General features: G+C 34.6%; 1 protein-coding gene and 1 long non-coding RNA gene across 9 annotated transcripts in view; both read left to right on the forward strand.

The window, feature by feature from the left end:
- The first annotated feature begins 438 nt into the window (after positions 1-438).
- Positions 439-2812, forward strand: LOC138123868 (uncharacterized). Its single transcript, XR_011156928.1, has 5 exons — positions 439-1442; positions 1504-1716; positions 1827-1979; positions 2033-2282; positions 2339-2812. It is a non-coding gene; the product is annotated as an uncharacterized lncRNA (long non-coding RNA).
- A 6240-nt stretch (positions 2813-9052) lies between these two features.
- The window catches only part of sbb (scribbler), a 148815-nt gene continuing 135639 nt past the window's right edge, over positions 9053-22228 (forward strand). For 4 of the 8 annotated variants that reach the window (XM_069039850.1, XM_069039853.1, XM_069039849.1 and 1 more), the window contains exon 1: positions 9054-9353. The gene's annotated coding sequence lies outside the window, so the exon portion shown is untranslated. Of the gene's footprint in view, positions 9354-10743; positions 10832-22228 lie in introns of all 8 variants that reach the window. The other 4 variants (XM_069039858.1, XM_069039857.1, XM_069039852.1 and 1 more) reach the window with 3 other exon arrangements.

The raw sequence follows: 22228 nt of genomic DNA on the forward strand, positions 1-22228 counted from the left end.
TTGGCGCGACCTTGACGCTACCTTGAAACACAGCAAGAGAGAGAAAAAGGCATTTGCACAAGGTTTGAATGGTGGGACACGATCTAGGAGGACGCCCTGAGGCTGTCTAGCCAGAAAAAACGCGAAAATTCCAGAAGTAGTTAAAGTGAACAATTACCAAAATTGAAATGTAGTTGCAATGTTTATTAGGATACTTTTGAAGATATAAAAAGTTGCTTAAATGTAGATATACATATTATGTTGAAAATAGTATTTAACTGTGCATTCAATAACCATGTTGATAATAATAGTAATAACAGTAATAACATTACTTTTAATTGATTAATTAAGTAATTAATATCAAAGTAACTAGCTAAATTTACATAACATAATGAGGCAAATTTTAAAAATTAATAAAATGTCGAATATGCAGAAAAGATTAAGACAAAATCAAATCAATAAAGAAAATAAAATAAGAAGTATTAACAACAATAATAAAAAAAAAATACATCAAATGTCAATATTTTCAAAATTATAATTTGCATATTCTTTTATATTTCGTAAGATAAGTAAAATTTTATTTTTCAAAAAAAATGCTCTGAAAACTACTCAGTTTTGACATTTGAAAATTGCAAAATAGACAAAGTGAAATTCTTGTCAGTTAAAATATATTTTGGGGCATCTATGTAGCTTTTTTTGTCATTATTCAAAGTCTTATGTGAACAACCTATTTAGTCTTCAACTACACCATTTGCGAGAAGAGAGTTGTTCCCCTAATAGACGTAGACAAATTATTTGCAATACCGCGAAGAGGATTGCATTCTGAATCTACAAAAATGCTAAAAAATTTATTATTATTATCGACGGCTAACAGACGCCCAATTATAAGCCCTGACAAAAAGAAAACGATACACAAAACAAACTCACATCACAACAACCATTATGGAGCTTACATAATCGAAAGGTACGTATCACCTTTGAATGTCACATTTGCGATTTTCATTTCCTTCAAATACAATTTATTAGCAAGAAATTAGTTAGCTCACGACTGCATTTTTCTGTTAATGAATGCTTCTACAGGTAAGTCCGCCAATCCATGGAAGCATTAACAGAATAAATTGTTTACTTCAGGTAAAAAATATGTGGTACTTACATATAATATAACATTGGACACAATGTGGAACCTTGAGATACTGCAGGAGCAACAAGGCCATCATTTTCCGAACAATAAATAGCATATGATAAGCAATCAAAAGCTTTGATAAAACCTATTGTCAAAAATATATATTAAATTTTCAGGGTCTAACATACACATCAGCATAATGTTTTTCTTCATCTTTTTTTTTGGCAAAGATTTTAATCTACTTTTAAAGTGAGCCTGATGGACCACTACATGTAGATTTGGTTCTTCCTATTGTCTAGATAGTGGACCAATACTTTCCTGGATGTCTTTTCCGACTTCGGTATGTTTTCTATTTCACATGTCTCTAGTTTTTTGTTTATGTACCTTATTGCCTACTGTAGCCAAATCAATTTGAATCGAACCGAATCGAATAGCTTACCGAACCGAATCTAATCGGCTCACGTGTAATTACGGAATTGAGTTACACTTGTTTACACCTAGTCGAGAAAATGTCGAGCTTTGGAGAAGGTATATTTGCCGTACAGCACTATTAACTGAATATGGCAAAGAAAAAACGAAAAGACGAAAATGTTGCGTACGTCCTATAAACAAAGGTACCTAAGTGCGGTAAATTTCGTTACGAACCAAGACAACCCAGCACAATTAATAATAATTAGTACATAATCAGTAATAAGAGTAGTAATTATCGAGTGTTTTTTTTTAGATTTCACCTGTTCAAGGCGTTGAAGAGTCGATTGTGAACGCATCGCGGATTACAGATCACGAATCAGCTGTTTAAATCTAACCTCACTTTTTCCGTTGTTTGTGTTTTTAATCTGCAATTTGAAAAATTGTGTATTCCATTAGTAAAATACGAGTACGGTACAGTGTATGTTTAAATAATTTTAACTAAATACTCTTATTTTTCAGAACGTGAAATGCTCTCGAACTTTACATTAGAAACGGCCATCGAGCTTATGGAGTATGGCCAGTACTCAATCCAAGATTGTTTTGAAGAGTATCCCAAGGAGTTTGCGACCGTTGTGTTGCATTATATGTATTATGACAATTTTCATCGACGATTTATTAGAAAAAACTTTCTGCACAGATGAAGCTCGGAAAAGCCTAATTTTAGGATAGAGATCCTGGCGTAGAATACTTGGGCCATACTTTTGTGAAGGTAAAATTGTAAGACAAAAGAGTTTATTTGTTGAAACATTTACAAGATTGTTTCAGGCACTGCGAACGCACAAAGATATCGAGAAGAACTTTTATAATCCTTTTCGAAGATCTACATGATGGTAAACTCAGATGTTATTTTTTCCAATAAGAAGGGGCCACTGCGTACACAACGCAAGACATCTTAAATCTAATAGGAGAATTCTTCAACGAGCGGATTATTAGTCGGAACACACCGATACGTTATCCTCCCAGATCCTGTGATCTCACGCCATGTGATTTCTTTTTGTAGCCGTATTTAAAGCAGCCTGTAGACAACCTGGATGAATTGCAGTACATAATAGTGGAAAAAATTAATGAAATGAATTACTTTAACCATGTGTTAAGAAATGTCACAAATGGAATTGGGTGAAGAGTTCGAGCGTGCCTGGACCATTTTGATCACTTATTGTTAAATGTTTATTGTAATTAATAAAAGCTCATTTGATGAAAATTTATTGTTTATCACCAACCCAAAAAGTGAGGTTCAGGTTAAGTTGATGACAGGACAGAATTGACAGACTGACGGGTGGTGCGTTCACAATTGACTTTTCAACGCCTACTACGAGGTGAAATTTTAAAAAACACCCGATTTATTAATTTCGTTCCGTTCCGCTTGGATAAATGCGTGGACACTTTTGGTAATGGAATTATTTGAAGACCTTTTATGTAGCCATTTCTGTTGTACTCTTCTCTGAGAGTACTTTCTTTGTTCCAATAAATACTAAAAGAACTTATATTACTACACACTCTAGAAGAAAACTAGAGCGAACTGTAGGAATAATACTAACGGGATATATTCCTATGACTCTACGAGTAAGTGTGGAATCTTGTTCGAGTTACATTGTGCGAAAACAGAAGCCATGTGAAGATGAATACTCTTCTTAGATAACTAGATAGATATGAATATTTCTCGTAAGTACAACTAGTTATGCTGCTCCTTTCAACTTGTGCGATATGTGATCTTGTTTACAAATGTTGCAAATAAACCATAAACAGGAATTCTGAAGTGTATCTGCGTACGATCTGATTTCATACATGTCGTAATGTTATAGGTACAAGCATAAAAAGTTGAATAAAGTAACGGTCCTGAGATGGAACTCTGAGGAACACTTCAGTTATTTTACTTAACTTGGCTGTCAGTGTATATTTTTGACGTAATCAACGAAACATTTATTACATAATTAGAAACATATTTTATTACCACTTATAGGATTTTTTACAGTTAACTTGAGTGAAAATAATTGTCACTATTAAATTAAACCAGTTAATTTAAGATAAAGGTGTCGTTAATAGAAACTTAAGTAATCTGTGTCAATTTGTTTTAGCTCTTTCTATTTAATTGTACTGGGTTTTAGAAATTATTTGAATATGCTACAAACTGTTTGGTGTAGTCACAAGAATAGTCAGATAAAAATCTATTACAAATATTGTAATCTCTATTTGTAATTTTGTAAACTGTAATTCACATTTGTTGTAAAGAAGCAAATATAGTACTGGTGCGTATATTTAAAAGTGTCGGTCGTCCACGAGTCAAGGAAGGTCACATTCCGAATTATTTACAGTGCGATGGCAAACAGTCGTTATGGTATTCTGCATCACCTGTTCAACAATTAAGAGTGTCTAAGAAAAAAATTAATTAGCGACGAGGTGCCGCAGTTACTGTTGACAGAGCGAGGAAAGTATTTATGGAAGTGTTAAGTAAAAAGTTTTTATGTTTCTTGAATTATATTTCTCTATTTACAAAGTTTATCTTGTGCATGAGTTTAAAAGTGTCATAAATTATCTTGATTACATTTTTTCACGAGAGGTTACAGGAAAATTCTTGTCCCTTTACAGCATTTGTTCTGAACGAACAATACAACGCAACGCATTGTTCAGCAATAATGACATCACCATCTCGCTAATTGGTCATCTTCGTTAACAGATTGCAAATCACAGTTCGCAAATATTCAAAAATACTTAACAGTTTAGCACGGTCCTGTTTTTTCTTTAAAAAGCTGTTAATTATTTATTTGTTCATGTCTACGCCTTCGAAGTTGCTTTACAAACACAGAAATAATTCAGTTTATTTAACTTGGTTCAATTAAGGGATAATAAAATGGATGTAGGGGTAGCAGACGAGATGACTGTTATAAACCGTGTTTCCCTTAAAAAAATGTGGTAGCCCAATTTGTCGTAGTGGTGTCAGAAACGATGGGGTTCTACTGTTTAACAACTGCCACGTCACGCTATAGGATGAATTCGCTTTATTATTGTGTGCTATAATCTAGGCCCATATGGTCTGGTCACGTGTCCAGATAGGGGTGAAGTGGCTGGCTACCGGGGCATTGTGATGTCACTGATGTGAACTGGTAGGATCAACGGTCATGCATTAATTATTATCGCTCTCTTTTATTTCTAAGGATAAAAATTTGTAGATATTTATGCAACATGTGTCTGAAAAACTACTTTTTTACTATGTGGGAAGTTTACACGCACGAGCGTTGCAATTGTTGTAATTCCGTGCGTTGTGTAATTACAACAAATTAAAACAAAATTTTTACAGAAAGAAAAAATAAAACTTCAAGATATAAATTAGGTAGCATTATTTTTGTGCTGCTGTCGTGTAAATTAGGTAACCAGCTGAAAGTCACAATGTTGTGATGTTCATATTTAGTTCTTCTAAATTACATTTGTTCCTAAAATTAATATGTACAGTGGTGAAAGCAATAACGAACACTACCAAGTACTTTATCTATCGGATGTTGATTTTCTATTTTCTTTACTTCGGTAGCAAATTGCGAGTGCAAAATGATCAATGATCGATGTGTGAACTTAATTTTTGACTTTCAAAATTTTTCAAATATGTACATATTTTTTATTTGTTAAATAAATGTTATCTTTGCCACATCGTTTTGAATTTTTGTTCACAGTTTTGATTTTAATGAAACATCTATTTGGTTATTTTTTAGATTTTCATAAATTATTTTTTTTTTTTTTTGTACAAAGTTCTTGATCGTCCAAAAGAAGTATCTAGTTGTTTAGGAAATTTTCTTGGTTTACCAACTTCGGACGGCTAAACTAGAGACAAACAGCATTATTGGCTTAACAAGCAAATGTCAACAAATCATCGTGTAAAAGTACTTTATCACAGTGTGGCATACTAAGTGAGTCATGTTCTATATTTACATTTTAATTAATAAAACCAATAAATTTAATGACAAAGTTGAGAAAGTAAGATACGAGTATGACGTCTAACAAAGTCACGGTCACTACAAACATACACTGGTCGCTTCTTTTCAGGTACTTACTATGCAAGTGACACAGCTAATTATGTGTATGTACTTATTTCCAAAAGCAATTGCATACCTTTCAGAACACTGAAAAATATTTGGACTGCATTGTACCCAGCATTTGTAATGGTGGAAAGTCAAGATAAGAATAAAAATTAAGTCTCAAAAAATGAATAATATATTTTTTTAATTATCTTTCAAATTCAATTTAGAAAAAGAATCCAAGTACATAGTTCGTAATTTCTTGACTACCATTTCGTCCATGACTTGTATATTTTTTAAAATTTCACACAAAAAATTCCTTTTTCAAAACACTGAGATTATGTGTTTAACAAAACATGTTTTAATTAGATTGTTAATAATAATTACTGGACAAATAAAAATTACACTAAGTTATTTGTAATTAATCATTTTTCACATTTCAAAATAAAATATGTAATATGTTTCATGGCTTCTGTTTTGGTGTAAATGATGCAAAACCTATCTGATTTTTCAAATGGAATTTCGTATCAACATAAAATATTTCATATCGGACATCACAAGTATTAAGGCTTAACTGACCTTATCAGAAATTCCATGGAAAAATAAAACTTAAAATTTTCTATTCAGTGTTTCACTATTGAACTATCTGAAAGAAAAACCTCATTAAAAGTTAAAGAATATTGTTAGGTTTTTCTTAAGAATTCACGAATATAAACTTTTCTATAGTTAACAGATAAAAAATTGAAGTAAGTACATATGTATTTCCACTTTTTCAGAAAATTCTTGTTAGTTTTCATGTGTATTTGTTAAAATATTATGGACCATGCTTCCATAAGTGAGATTTTAATCGAGAAAAAATTCTCAGTTTAATTAAATTAAATTTTGGGAAGTTAACTACATACAGGGTATTTGGGGTAGATAAGGTAACAAACTTCTCCGGTGTAAAGAAATAGACAAAAATGTATTTTATTATACCTGAATCATAATCTCTGTTTTTGACACTAAAATGCGTGCGAAAAAGGGCCCTTAAAATACTAAAACTTTAAGGTCGCTTAGGTAACAACAAATTTACCTATATTTTGAACAATGGTAAATAGACGTTTATACACAATTTATAATAGCAACGAAACAACAACAAGTGACCATCAACGATTAATGACACAGATTACTTCGGAAAAGGTATTTCAATTTACTTTTTTGTGTTATAATTTTCGGATTGTAGTGCAGGTATAATAAAAAATAGCGTATGCTACATGTTTATAAGGGCCTTTAAAGCACTTGCGACGTTAAAAGCACTCCGCTACGCGCCGTGCTCTTAAACTCGTCGCGCGTGCTTTAAAGGCTTCCTTATAAACTTGTATCATAATATACTATTATTCTAGTAACATTTTTTAGTATGTGTTATAATTTTCTAGTAATAATTTTTTCAATTTGAAGAACCACTGTGTGAGATTCACCGGATTTCTAAATTATAAAGGCGGCAGCTAAGGCAGCTACAAATCTTTATTAGCTTGGTATTAATAATTACAGATACGAACAGTGGCTCTTCAACAGTGGAAACAGAGTTTAGTTCAGCATAATAAAAAAAGCAAATTGAAAAAAATGTCATTAAGAAAAGTTGTTCATTTAACCTAGCTGTGCATCTCAGAAAAGTTTGTTACCTTAAACACCAAACACAAACATGTTTGACATTTCGAGTTCCCAAAATGATATAATTAATGATAATCTTTTGGAATTTGGGTCGGTTATATTAGGATGATTCGGTCCTATGTACAGCCAATTAAAGTATTAGGTGGCTAATACTTATGAAATAAACTAAAAAAAATTACATATGAAATCGCAAATGACAGCAAATGTCACGGGAGTTTTCTGAATAGCTAGTACGTAGTTATTTAGTATTTATTTTGTATTGACATGACCTCGGACAACTCAAAAAACTGTGACTTTTCAGGTTACAAATACTAAGGGTCATATTTCAATAGCAATTATTAATATTGGGGATATGTAATAAAAACATTTAATATTCGATAACTAATATGTAATATGTGTTTAAAAAAAACTGCACATAAATTGTACTTATATAACAAACCATAAATAAACTTATGACCAACACAACAGTTAAATAAAAATATATTTACTTAGAGAATTCATTGAGTAAAGTTCAGTGTCAATACGTTTTACATCGTTTTAATTACATACTTTTAATTCTTAAATTTTCCACTTACAAGTAACGGTACTAGTAAGGCCTACTACATAACTAGTACTACATATTTAATTTATTTCATTAATAGACTGACGTATTAGCGTCAAATATTTAATAGAAATAGAGAGCGATCAAATTAATTTGTAATCGAGTTATCCATGAATCCGAAATCATATGTCGTTACTTGAACTTCATGCTCCAATAATCACAGCGCGAAACAAAGGTTAGATCTCGACATATCAGTCGCAAAAGACATACGGATTCAAATCCATGGATGACTCGATTACAAATTAATTTGATCGCTCGATGTTAAAGTACATATTACATAAGTGTTACCTCTTTTAAAAAGTTACTGCAAAAATTATATTTACTACTACATATAACAATTTGGCCCAGTACTATTTAAAAATCTGTCTAACTTTATTTAACTTGATTTTTCTAAACTAAATACATATTGAATAACGTATTTATAAACACTTTAGAAAATAACAATACATAGGTATTATAGAAGTAAGTAATCAAAGTTTTGATTCAACGGTATTAATCTAATCCGGTACTACTTAAATATGCATTCAATTCTTTTGCTCTTACAAAATTACAATCCTTTCTAAACTAGCAAAATTTAAAAATTTTGGACATCATAGGAAAAATAAACATCGTGAAATTATATCTTAAATTATTATACTTAACTGTACTAATATCACTCAGTACTATTTAAAACATTTGATTTTTCAGTCCTCAAATATTTAATAGCGAACAAACATTAATATCGATACAATTCCCCAAAATTTCACTTTGATGGTACCAATCTGGCCCGGTACTAAGTAAAATCTGTTTGCTTAATCAATCAGTAAGAAAGAGTACATACTCGTAGTTTAATTGAAATAAAACGCAATAAGACTTGTTTGCGATTCACCCTGTGTAAGTTTTCATTGTATTCATCTTCAATTTAGACTCCTTAAATGCAAACCACTTAAATTCCGTTGTAGAGCAGAAACGCTAGTTTCTATTAAAACAGTTCCGTCGTCACCGGATGAGCTTTGATTCGGCAATCCAGTGCGCTGTTGCTCCCCAAAAATACCGTCTCTATCTCAAGATAACGCCACATCTGTCCATTCCGGCTGTTCCGGCTGTTTTTGGGTGAAAAATCCACCCAGTCTCAAAGATTGCAACTTCGCCCGTTTCACCTCTTCGATTCTTTCGTAGTTGGCCGTGTTCGAGCGAGCGTGCTTTGTTATTGGTTCGGCAAGCTCCGCAGGCAGTCGGCTCCGTTCCGGAGTGTCGTCCACCAGTTCGCTGCCTTGTCTCTGTTGCGAGCAGTGCGTGTGAGCAGAGGATAGTGCGGTGACAACAACATTTCACCATTATTATTATTTTTTTGAGTTGATCTAGTGTGTTGTGTCAGTCCGCGTGACCGTTTCTGAATTACACTGGGTGTGCAGTGTGGTAGTGTGAGTAGTGGTAGTGTGCAGTGGTGTTTTGCCTTTGTGTATCACTCCGGATTCCCTCAGTGGATTACACTTTACTGTCGTCTGTGCAGTGCAGTGGGATACACCGATTACCGACGACGCTGGTGAGTGTGAACCACGCCTAATCGTCGTTTTCGTTTGTTTTGGTGTCATTTTCGATTGCATCTTCCTTCAGGAAGGCGGCGTCTCTCTCGCTCTCTTCTCTCCTCGTTTGGCGCACATCTTTGCCGCCGACTGACGCTTTGCTATCTTCCGACCGGTACACGTTGCAGTCGTCTCTCTTTGTCACTCCTGTGGGGAAGCTCCCTCCTTCTCTCTCTCTCTCTCTCTATCGTTTGTAAACAAGCGTCGTTCCACTGTTCGATCGTTGGGGGAAGCCATTTTGTGATTACGGCCGAGCTTTTCGTCGAAATTCGAAAATTTTTGCCGCCATTGTTGCCAACATTAAGCTCGCTTTGCGCCGCGCCGCAAATTATTGTTGTCATTATTGTCGTTTGTGCCCACATGCATTACTATTAATCTACCGCCACCGGTCTGGGTGGATATTTCGTATTTAATGGGTCTCTGGTAAGGTCTAGATGGGCGAGATAAAAACCATTAAAAACAAGATAATTACCGTGTGTTTACGTTACGTGATGCGTCGACCGTTAACGTTATTTATTAATTTTGAGTAAAAAATTAATTTATTTATACTTTGCAATTCCATTAATATTTATGAGTTTATTTACATTAATGCTTCAACATCTGTAATAAACTCGGTTGACTGCTCGATTTTCTTACGCCACTCTAATTAGGTGCTCGTTTACATGACTTAACGTATCCTTGCGCTAATGGATACGTACCTGGTGTCTAATCAAATCTTAATTGAATATACATACTTTGATCATTCCAATAGATAACAGAATCGTGGATGTTACACTTATCTCAAGAGGTGCAAGGAATTTTCCAAGAGAGGCGTTAAAGGCTTGTAGCTTCATCTCACTCAAGCTCGTTTCCTTCTTTGGTGATTGATTACTGATTAGTCATAAATTCACGTTTTTCTATAAAAACTATCCAATATCGTATCTCTTACATTTCAATAAGTTCAATAAATAAGTACTCGTCGCTGAAGGATCATCAAAAAATTTCTTACTGATCCATGTAAACATGTTCTAGGTGATTATAGTTTATCAGCTTCCAGGTTAAAAACGACCGTTATTATCTTATTTTGATTTGATCTGTACCACCAAAAGAAACAACGAAGTAAATATTAAACACTGTTGCTGATCTTGTCCCTTTTGGTTCCAGATTGTTCTTATTTCTTTAAAAAAACATGTTAAAACTTCTTTAATTTGTAATTGTCAAAATACACTGAAAACCACCAGCTCCATTTATTTTGAAATACATTTTCATCTTTTGGATTGTATTTAAGAAAATTTCTTCCTACCAGTAATGGATAATAAAATTTTAATTTCACCATCTGTCCCTTGTTTTTATGATTCGTCTCTTTTATAGACCAACGAGCTGTATACCTCTCCTTTGGATTCTTTGGAAGGTTGTTAAGTCATTTGTCTGGTGTCAAAAGGCCGCGGACCAAACCCAGGTAGTTGGACCCTTGGTAATTTTACGATTTCCTATAAATTTCAAAAACGGAGGAAATTAGTTCTGTAAGTGGGGGCTATTTATAAGTCATGACCAAAATTAAATTCCATACTTTTAACATCAGGCCTGTGTTTTTGTATCGAAAATGTAAAAGTCTCGACGTACCTTTTTTAAAGAATATTTGGACGTTTCTTTAAAGTTAAAACATAGCTATTGAGGTGTTGCCAATGAAAGTTGTAAACTTGTTTACTCCGTAAGTAACATAACTTTGATTTTATCATAAATGCAGTACTCAGTCGAATGTTAGTACGTAAATACAGGGTGATTCATCTTTTACCGCCGGTGGCAAAATGACCCTAAAGAATTGAGAAAAATTTATAAAATTTACTGAGTTGATTTGTCGAAAAATTTACTTTCGACCGGTATAATTTATTTCAAAAAAATTTTTTTATTGAGCAGATATTTATAAAAAACTGTTTTTCAAAAAAATTTATGTTCAAATTTTTGCATCAGAATGTGGCTAATGGCGTATAAAATCAATATCTGCACTCCGTTTCGAAAAATGTTTGATTTGAATTAAATCGATTTTAATGGAAAAGTTACTTTTATTGATGGTTGTTGGCTTTTAGTGTTGTAAATTTTCTCTAACAATGACTACCTTGTAAAACTGGCCAGCTTAGGCGATTTCTTCGATTTTACAAAGGACCCCCTGCTTTGGCAATAAAAATCCTCTAATAAATCTTATTGTTAAGATATTTGGACATTATGTCGTAAATCATGAAGCAAATACAAATTTGAATATCAAAATGCGTTTATTTCAATAATACCATACGCTAAAATATGTGTATGTATGAAAAGAGTTCTTATTAATACCTAAATACATTTTTAAAATAGTTTTATCAAAGAAGAATTTTGATACATATGTATTTATTTATATTCTTTCAAAAATTTGAAAACTAGTCCATTTTGCAAGTCTTAGGTTTTAGAAAATCTTCATTCCGTTATTATTGAAATAAGCTACTACGAAGATATTTTTGCGTGGTTAAGTAGACCATTCTCTCATTCTAGTCCAGTAAATGATAACATTCTGATATTGCAAAATTTCAAAGAATTTTAACAAGCCACTATTTTCCCAATAATTCGACAATTTGTTCGAATGTTTAGCTCCAACGTTTATGACTTTGACCGAAATTCCATAATGCCCATTTTACCCATTTTTTTCAAAAAAAAAATCGGTTCAAATCGAACCCACAAGTCAAAGTTTATGCCCGTACATCCAGTTTTTCGCTGGCTTTACCACTAAACGCTTATTTTTAGTCGTGACATTTCCTTTTTACATATTCTGGCGGCATTCCGTATTCCGCAACGCCCGGAGGAGGCGGCGTACGAATCGCTAGGTGCGGCACCTAAATCCGCCGTCACGTATCCCTTGTATTATTAAAAATTATATGTCGTACACTTTATAAATTTACTGCAAACACATTTGAAATGGATGTGTCAGTATCAGCCGTGGTTTTATTGCCGGCATGTTCACCCATGTGTGGAAGAGAGAGACGGACGTACCGCGACCGACGAAGACAACCTATCTCTTTTATTGGGTGTATTAAGAGGGATCTTTTACGACGGCCACATGGACACATCAGTTTTGTTTGTTTTTAATACGGTCCGAGTATTAAAATTTTGATTTTTATTACGACTCCCGACATTGTTTGTATTATTTTTCGGTTTTAATTGAGCGGTAGAGGCTAATTAAAGAGGGCGCTAATAGCACCGTTGGGCATCTGCTTTTCGACGAAGGAATTAAGCGATAATGTCGTAATTAATTGCTTCCTGATGTTTATATAATTAGGTAATTTACAATGATGGTTATTATGAGACGCACTGGACTAATAAAATAACAAATACATTATGATTTATGTTCCCAAAGTGCTATACGACTGGACCCTGTCTAGAAAAATACGGTTCTCTAATAGCTTTATTTATTCAAGCTTTGATTTATTCAATTTTTATATCCGTTTGTTGACATTTCAAGATTTAGTGTCGGTGCCAGAGTCTAGTGTCAAATTTGGTTTGGAGGACCATTTTTCACTTCGCGCGCCCATTTTGAAAGTTTGCAGTAAAACCGGTAGGAACGCAACTTGCTATCAAATTAAATTTGTTCTGGTTGACCTGTTGACCCTCGAATCCATCCGTGGTCGGGATGGGTATTATCAACACTTTCACCGGAAACTGCTGGCCTTTGTTGGTCTAAATGTCAGCAGATGCGATAAATTTCGGACAAGTTGTGTGGACAACTGTGTCGTCGTGCGATTATGATAATTTTTTTGCTTTTGAACTTTTGCAGCTGATGTCACTATTTCTGACGAAATCGCCTCCGAAACCGTTAATTTACGAGACTATTCACCATTCAACGGGATTATGTGCAAATGATGAGCGAGTCGTTAACCAAGTTGAAATTGAGCCAAGTTCACAAATTAAATGAGGAATGAGGCGTTTAGAGAAAGGTCTCAAATCGCTACCAAATCCGTTCTTCTGGATGGGTTCTAATTTGTACAGAAACAAATTGAGTCGACACAACGCGACAATATAAAGAACAAGCACAGGACCAATTAAATAACGATTTGGTCCGGGCACCTTCTCAACTGTTTACAAAGGAAATGATAAATGAAACAAGCTTCACATCACTACAACTTCCGATGCCAACATTGCGCTTATTTTCGGTTGTAGCGTCCTAGCCCCTTCCGATAACTTAAAACAGTTCTCCAATAACGAAGAAAAACTTATTATTAGACTTGTTAGTTTTGCCAAGTGTATTTGTTAGTGAACTACTTTCAACACGTCGTGATTGTAACAAGTCGGCAATTTATTGGGGAAGTTTCATCGTGTCTTGAAACTTGCACGATTTAGTGACCATCGGCCGTGACAAAGTGGCCAAGTTCTAAACACCGCCGTTGTGCAGTTCAGTCCCGACTGCACTTGGTCTGCACAATTATGAAATACAATCGCTTTGGGTGTACTTCCGCGATTTATGTCGCCATTAGTACGTTGTCAAAATTACCCAAGCAAAAAGATTGAGTGTTGAAAACGTGTGCATTTGTACATGTCGCGCTTTGAAGCTGGGGTCGTTAAGCTTGAGGTGATGGTGAAGATTAGGGGACTGGAAGAGGGGCCACCAATCACTCTGTCAAGGGATAGTCACGAGTGGTGGCTGTTTTTTAAGAGTTATGAGCGCAGACGACCAAAAATAGATTCGAATGGGGGAGTAATTAACAGATTGTAAAGTACCAGTTCTGGAGTGTAAAGCTTTACAAATTTTCTTGTCTTGCGGAGTTCTTGTTGTGCTTTGGTGCTCGGTCCCAGTTTTGGAGTCCCAGGATTCTCACCTCTTGTGGAGTTGCTCAAATATGTCACGGTCGTAGAGTTGGCATTGATACCCACTACAACACCTGGGTATGTTAATTGCGGCGGCTAGATAAAAGTTATTTGACTTGATTTATGTCGCTGTCACGCACGGATCACTTCTGGACCTGATACTTAGTCGTTTAATTTTTTTCACGATTTGAGTAATTATCAAACCGCTGTCTCATTGCTGTTCCGTCACTTTCAGTTTCTGAATTGTGTTGAAATGATTAAATAATCGACGATTATCAACCGATTTATCACACTGATCAGTGTTGTATACTATAATCAGTTGTAATTGAGTAATTGATTTGACTATCGTTTATTAATAGCGTTCATATTTTTTAGAATTCCAACTAGTCGTGTCGGCCTAAGTTACATTTTAGTACTTTTTCTAATGAAATGGTGTTGTATGATCAAATCAAATGCAGGTGTTCAAAAAAACCTCTGAGAGATCAAGGTCGGCTATATTTATACAGGTGTTTAAATTGCCAACAGTGGAGTCCAGTTGTAAAACATGTATGTATAATAACAAATCGAGGGCTCGAGATTATCCGAAAAATGTTTATTTGGGTTTTTACAATTTTAAAACTATTTGGAGAAATAGTCTCCGCTTAATTTGCTGCAAAAATTTTTTTGCTACAGGTAACTGGTTAATCATTAGGATTTTTTTTAAATAACATTTATAATTAGATTTTGAGTGCAACCAATTTTTGCAAGTCCTGGAATCAGGCTGGGTCGGTTCACATTACAATGGAGCTGTAAATAAGAGGCTTCAATATTCTGAAATAGACGTAATTGGGTTTTGTACAAGATTAATAATGATTAAAAAGTAACTCTTTTGCTAATTTTCAAAATGGAATAATGACTCGTAAGAAATTACGTATGTATACTCATAGTCATAAGAGTAACTCTGGATTAAGACAGAACCAATTCCTTAGCACATTTTTAAAAATCGCACTGTAATAAAATGATGATCGCTGTCATTTGGAACATTCTGATAATCGTCATGAATGTCGACATATGTAATTTGTATTTTGAGTTAAATTATTTGACTTTTTTGTCCTTTCAATCCTTGTCAGAGAAATTAAGTATAACGGACAGGTATAAGTGGTGTTGCACTTTTTTCTTCTGAATTCTTCTGAATATTTATACAGGGAATGAATTCGGTTTTTTTCCACCTTCTTCAAACGGATTCTGCTAAAGAGCGGTAATTTCGCTTCGACTCTTGACATTTCTCGACTTTTCCCGTTGCTTTTTTCAGCCTTTAATCTGTGAATCCTCCAGAGTAAATATTGCAATTTTGAATTAATAACAGTCATTTCGCTAAAAGCTTTTCGCCGATAAAGCAGCTTAAAATATATGGTAGTCACACATACCATTGTGGCATCCACTCCGAAACACGATCCAGGTAGAGACCTCCAAAAAAAAAACACGAATCATTTGACCGCCGAGGTGTTTGTTTGAAACTTATATCTAAGTCATGATAAATGACTTCTAGGTAAAATTTTGACGGAACAGGTTTTCCACGTTTCATCTTCCCTGGAAGTGGGCAGCTATATTATAGTCGGAACCATGAATGAGAAATAACTCCCAGATTGTTTTTTTTTTTCAATTAACTCGCACGGTACTCTTCTTTTTTGTCGAAGTTAATTGAGTCGGACTGAAATAAATTAATTTTTTGCGCTTTCTGACGCAGCAAAAAACGACCGCAAACCAAACAATGGCAGAAATATGCAGATCCAGCCGGAGCAAAGCAAGAAATCAACGGGAAAACATGCCAAACGATTGTAGTATCATAATGGGCGCCGTTAATTGTTTGTTATTTTCGTCGATTGTACACGTACCACGGCTAATTACTATCATCAAATTAAATTGCTTGTTCTGAAACTCGAAAGTAAGCTAATGTTGTGCACAATGACAAGTTAATCTTAAAGTAATTAATGGGTCGGCGTTTTTCTTCTCTTTCCATTTCCAACTCCGTCCCGTTCAACAATGGGACGTAATTAGCGGTTGGGTTATAATGGGAAACGTCATGTGTGTAATGTATCGTGATCAGAAAAAAATGGTCGTGTTGCACCACGCCTTCCCCTTCGACGCTGAAAATGCGGGCGATATTTTAATTAGTTCGCCAAATTTGCTGCCTTTCTCTAATGATGTAATTCGTGGATAGATCGCCCAGATGCAGAATTTTTGCTGGAGCGGCAACGCTGCACCAAGCGACATTCCTTGCTGGAGTGTTTATTGCAGTATAAATATCGTCTCCGATTTATTTACATACAGTGTGATTTACGGTACAAATGCTAATCTAATAAAATCGTTTGATGGTCTCAAGGTTACAAGTTGCCTTGACCCCAAAACCGACCGATTTATTACACCTGTCTGGTCTACCGTTCTATTCATATTTTATTGATACTTAGATGCAATTGGGATATGCTCTCTGGAGAGTACCAAGTTTATGTGCAATAATTGAAAATGTCAAATTAAGTCAATCTTCAAGTTGCAGTTGCAACGCCGTGCTAGTGGTCACTGACGACGTATTTGTATCTTAAATGAAGATTAAGTGTGTAATGAGAATTTCATTCGTAAGATGTATGGCGAATTTGTTGACGATTCATCAAAATGGAATTCAAGAGAACAAAATACCAATAGAAAAATACAGTTGATTTTACAACCACAGACTTCAGGATTTTGTCTAAAGGGTTTGTTGAGGACGGAAGTGTTCCGTGGTAAATTTGGATTACGAAAAAAATATTTCGCAATTTTTTTTTATTGAACTTCATCTAATCTAAAAGAAATTTGGAGATCTTTGACTCGTCCAGAAAGAGAATTAACTCGACGACAGATTTATTATTATCAGATCATCAACTAAATGTTTTTGTTGGCAGTTTAGCAAACGATAACAAAAGTGCGTTGAGAATATTTTTCAGTTGGGATTTTTTTAATCAGAAGGCAAAAATGTATAAGGTGTGAAGTCTTGCTAATTTAGCTACACGACTTGACGACAAAGAAAAGTAAAAACCAAAGAAAGAAATTAAAAATTAAGGTTGTCTTTTGAGCAAGATGGAGTTAATTGAAGAACATTTTTGAGTAAGGATTAGATGAACAAGACTTATTTAAAGTTAGGTTAATTGTGTAATTAAAATGAAAGTGAAAAAAAGAAAATTCAAAGTGAAGATTTGTTGTCAGTAATGGACAGATGGACAAAGACATTTATAAATATGTACATATTCAGTGTAGAAAAAGCAAAAGAAAATAAAAAATGCAAATGAGGATGTCAGTGGTGTGGTTAAGAAAGATGAAATCAATTGAAAACATTTTGAAAGAGGACGAATGGATCATTAAATGTCTTTATACAGAAAATACAGAAATGTCTGAATTGAAATTGAAATTTAGCTTGATTTTACCAAAATGGAGAGATGAGTCTATAGTAAAATGAAAGAAAGAAATAAAAAATTAGTATGAGAACATTTTTTCTTGTCACTGGATCAGTGTTGGTCATTTTTTCTACAAATTGAAAAAAGTCCGAAGAAACTTGATATTCCAAAGAAAACAGAACGAAGATAATGAATGTTGAAGCGGGAAAAAGGATGGACTTATTAATTATTTGGAGTAAGGATTTATTGGTAAAATGCCGACATCTACACAATAAAACAATCTAAAAATTGAATGTGAAGTTTAGCAATATACAAGTGTCTCAAAATTCGCGAATTCCGAATTCAGAGCGCGGTAGAGAAGGACCCAGTGGAGCTCGAAAAATACTTAGAAAAAAAAATTCGCTCTTCCTGAAGAAGATATAAGCACTTTAATTTTGTTCAATACATAGCAGGCTTTATGTCCACAGTGACAAAATACTATTCTAGCTACGTTGCCGTTCCATTTTTAAGAAAAATTACAAAGATTTAAGATTTTTTTACTCCAAAGTAAAGTTATTTTTCAAAAATTGTTTTACGTTATTATTTTACACAATCTACACCATAAATAACAATAAACACTGACCTTTTCAGGCTGTATTTGAAGAAAACGCACTTCAAAGAGTGCACCTTCAGACCAATGTATCTTTGTGGGGGGAGTCCTGATTTTTTTTTTATTTCCATGTGTGGACTACTGAAGTGATCCCCTACAACGCTCTGAATTTGGAATTCGCGAATTTTGAGACACTATGTGTATGTACTGTAAAAGAAAAAATATGTATGATACTTTCTAAATCTAATCTAAGCTTCCGTATTTATTTAATTTGACCTAATTTTATTTATGAATTTATTTACAAGCATTTATCTAATCTATTAACCGATTACATCGGGTAAACGGTCCACGAAAGAAGATTGCATGAAATCTGACTACGATAAAACTGATTTTTGTCTTACATCGATTATGGAAAATCCGAAGTTTGATCTAAAGATGATGCGAGAGAGTGTACAAAATATACGTACTTATAGGTACAAAAATTAATAAATTAGGCATGTAGGAACACACTACATACATACTTTGAACCGTTCAAGTTTTGTACTTTCATAGCAACACACACGAGAACTGCTCAGCTTGATTCTCCTACAAGTGTTGAAAATTACTATTATACGCCTCTATTTTATTTTTGTATATGCTGGCTATATCTACCAGAGATAATAACGATCCCAAAGCGGACCCTTGTGGTAGGTAGTATTTAATAGCGCGCACCTTCTCATTCGTCGTAGCTCTCCTCAACACACAATAAAGAGTGGTTAAACGTATTAACTATTATGTCAGATTTTTTTGTTAAACCCGATTGTATATTGCTAGTTAATGTCTCCCGGAGCTTCGCTCCAAGTATACCTCGTGCTTGCAGTGTTTGTTCTAAGAGTAGTAATGATAATTGTTTATTTATGGTCTCATTGTTTGCTTATCTGCCTTTGTCATCAAAGTGTATTTGTTTGTGAGATTTCGCATCAATATTTGTCCATCAATAAGCATAATCGTAGTGGGCGTATGGGTGGAAGCTCCATTTGAAATGTAGATGAACGGGCCAACTTTCTTGAAAAAATCGTGACACGAATTATATTGTTTATTTTCATAATAGTCAGATTTATAAACTGCTAACATGAGCGATTAAATTGTTAGAAGGTAATAAAACTTTTTACTGTCACAGCGTGGGTGGAATAGCCCATTAATAATTAACTTGACAAATTGTTCGTTGAAACATCAATTATGGAGTCACGGAGTTCTCCACGAGATCGATAGTGGGAGTGTAAAAACAAACGTATCTTCAATATTTTATTTGTTTTCGTCATATTTTTAGCCGCAGTCACGTTTATTTAAGTACACCACAACAACAAATACCCCGATCACTGTTTTGGTTTTGTTCGAGTTCTTGTTTCCCTCAGAGTGGTTGTAAATTATTTGTCAGTTTTTTTTTTAACCTTTAATTGACGCCGTAAAATACGAGGTAATGCTTTTATTGAGTTTTTATGTCTGCATGCCTATCTGTTTCAATTAAAATTTTTATGTTGATGGTCAAGTGTACGGTATTGTTCCATCGTAAAACGAGGACGTTAAAAAGTCGTTTGGAGTACTTTCAACCGCACTTGCTACGCCTGCGAAATGCAGATGAAACATGTTTACTTTATTTATTTTCTCCCACATCAACAATGGACAACATCTTTAAAATCTCCACTCTCGGGGTGCATCAGTGATGATTACACCGCCTTACAACTAAATTATCCTGGGAGTCCCATAAACAATCCGAACATGATGCTTTTATTTGCTTTTAACAGCGGGAGGTTCTTTAATAACTTTCGTCGTTCAGGGGAATCGATCCAGGATATTGCTTTGATGTCATCAAAGGTCTTAAGGATGCCGACGAAGTTTGCAACAGAGAAAATCAGTTCAGGGCAACGAAGCAGAATTTACTGTTTTGTTCCAATTACAAGACATAAAACTTCGCCCAAGTTTGCAATCTCGACCGGAAATAATTTTTAGAGAAGAGGAAGTGGCGAGAGATGTTTAGTGTACGCAACGGTTGAGCTTATACGATGTAATTTGCGCCTTCTGTATTTTTTCACCATGCAAAAATTCGCTCAAGGGAACTGGTTTTGTGACAAAACGACTTGTCGAGCCAGGTAGACTGTAATAAATTCCAAAGAAAGCAAATTCATCCTATTTCCCATTCTTTTACCTGAAATGCTGTGGACAATTCCACCGAGAGCAACCTGCGGCAAAATTGTGAAAGAGACCACCCTGTTGTGCCATTATCCCTTTACCAGGGATTACTGATGCATTCGCGTCAAAAAATGTCTTTATAATTTGTTCCAAAAGAGCTTTCAGCTTAGAGTCTTAACTTTAGAAAATTAATAGAGTAAATTGTGTGGTTATGTTCCTGTAATCTATGACTTCTGTACAAATTAACCGTGGTTGGAAGGCCTGTCAATAGTGAAAAATGAGTTTCTGGCGTCATTACAACACGATAAAGAAGAAATGTAAGGATAATTTATGGTTGGGACAGGTCTACCTCTTTCTTGTTCTACCCACTGTACCACATTTTCGAAGAATTGTATTAGACGCCTCTGGCAAACGGCTATAAATTCGTATGAATTAATGATTGTATTTTTTATTTGATACCGCTGTCAATTAATTTAACTTCTAGATCACAATTGATAATTATAGCTTTAGCGGGTTTATTTACTCGGTTTGTTTGAAGTTATTTTGTGTGTTTTAACTTGGTGAGAAACGTAGCAATGTGCCCTCCGAGAAAATAAATAAATAAAAAAAAAACGAAATTAAGCACTCGCTGCCATTAACTGAAAATTCAAAAAGTGACAAAAAAATGCTGCCCGAAAAAAATCAGATTCAACACGCAACACTTGTACAGTTGGGGTCCTCGCCTTCGGATCAGCGGCCAACTTCCGTACTCGTGATTAAATGCACTACTTTGCTCACTTGTATTGAAAAGAGCTCATATAACTACGAGTATAGTCTCTGATTAAAAAAAAAATCCTAAAATGCCCATAGTTCGTGCTGCATCACGACGTAGACATTTATCTGAATTTGAAACGGGACGAATAATTGGTATGAAGGAGGCAGGATTATCTTTTCGGGAATAGCCAGAAGGTTAGAAATAAACCTTGTGATTCTGAGAAAATGGAAATGATGACTTGATGACCATACTCAAATGTGTTGGGCAGGTTCTGGTTTTCCTAGAACCACTCAAGGAGGCGACGAACGCTGTCGGCAACTTCTTGCCGAACGAAATCGAAATGAAAATATTCGACAAGTTCGTGATGCTTTCGTTGCAGCTCCAGGACATGTAATTTCCAGGACGTTTATCGTCTTTTGGGTGCTACCATTTAATTAACGTCACAAGGATCGTTGCTTTGAATGTTGTCTATTTAATTTTTCAGTAGAATAACGTCAGACCACATACACTCACTGAACTTTAAGAGTTTTTACAAACGTTTGGCATAGAGATTTTTGACTGGCTGAAGTAAGGTTTTAAGAAGAGGATGTGAAAGTAGGATCTCATGTAGGAAATTAAGGAATGCAGGAATGGACAACGCAGTGTACCAATAGAAATAATATTCAACTTGAAATAAAATAATTTGAACTTTTTGAGACTCTTCATCCTATCAAATGTTGACAGTGGCAGGATAAAGTGTAATACATTGTTATGACTAGAACAAATAAATCTATTTTTATCATGTTTTTTTTTTGTTACCGCTGCCAACTGACTCAACCTCTTCAACCATTCTTCTCAAGTTAAGTTTGAACCTTATCAGCTGTAGTTGGCGTTGGTGACGTTGTTGAATGTGCCGCAAGCCTCATAACATGAGTGAGACTAGTATCGCCGATGGGTGGCGATACTGGCGGTATCTGTCTACTAGTTTGACTAACGTTGCGAGGCTGCGGCACATCCAAAATTTGTGGGGTTTTCCACGTTAACTGCGATGGGACAATCATTTATTTATAATAACCCTGTATTTGTATTAAAATGATCTCTGCACGCCAAGAAAGAAATTGCATTCAGATA

Source organism: Tenebrio molitor, chromosome 2, assembly GCF_963966145.1.
Source record: "Tenebrio molitor chromosome 2, icTenMoli1.1, whole genome shotgun sequence".
NCBI lineage: Eukaryota > Metazoa > Arthropoda > Insecta > Coleoptera > Tenebrionidae > Tenebrio > Tenebrio molitor.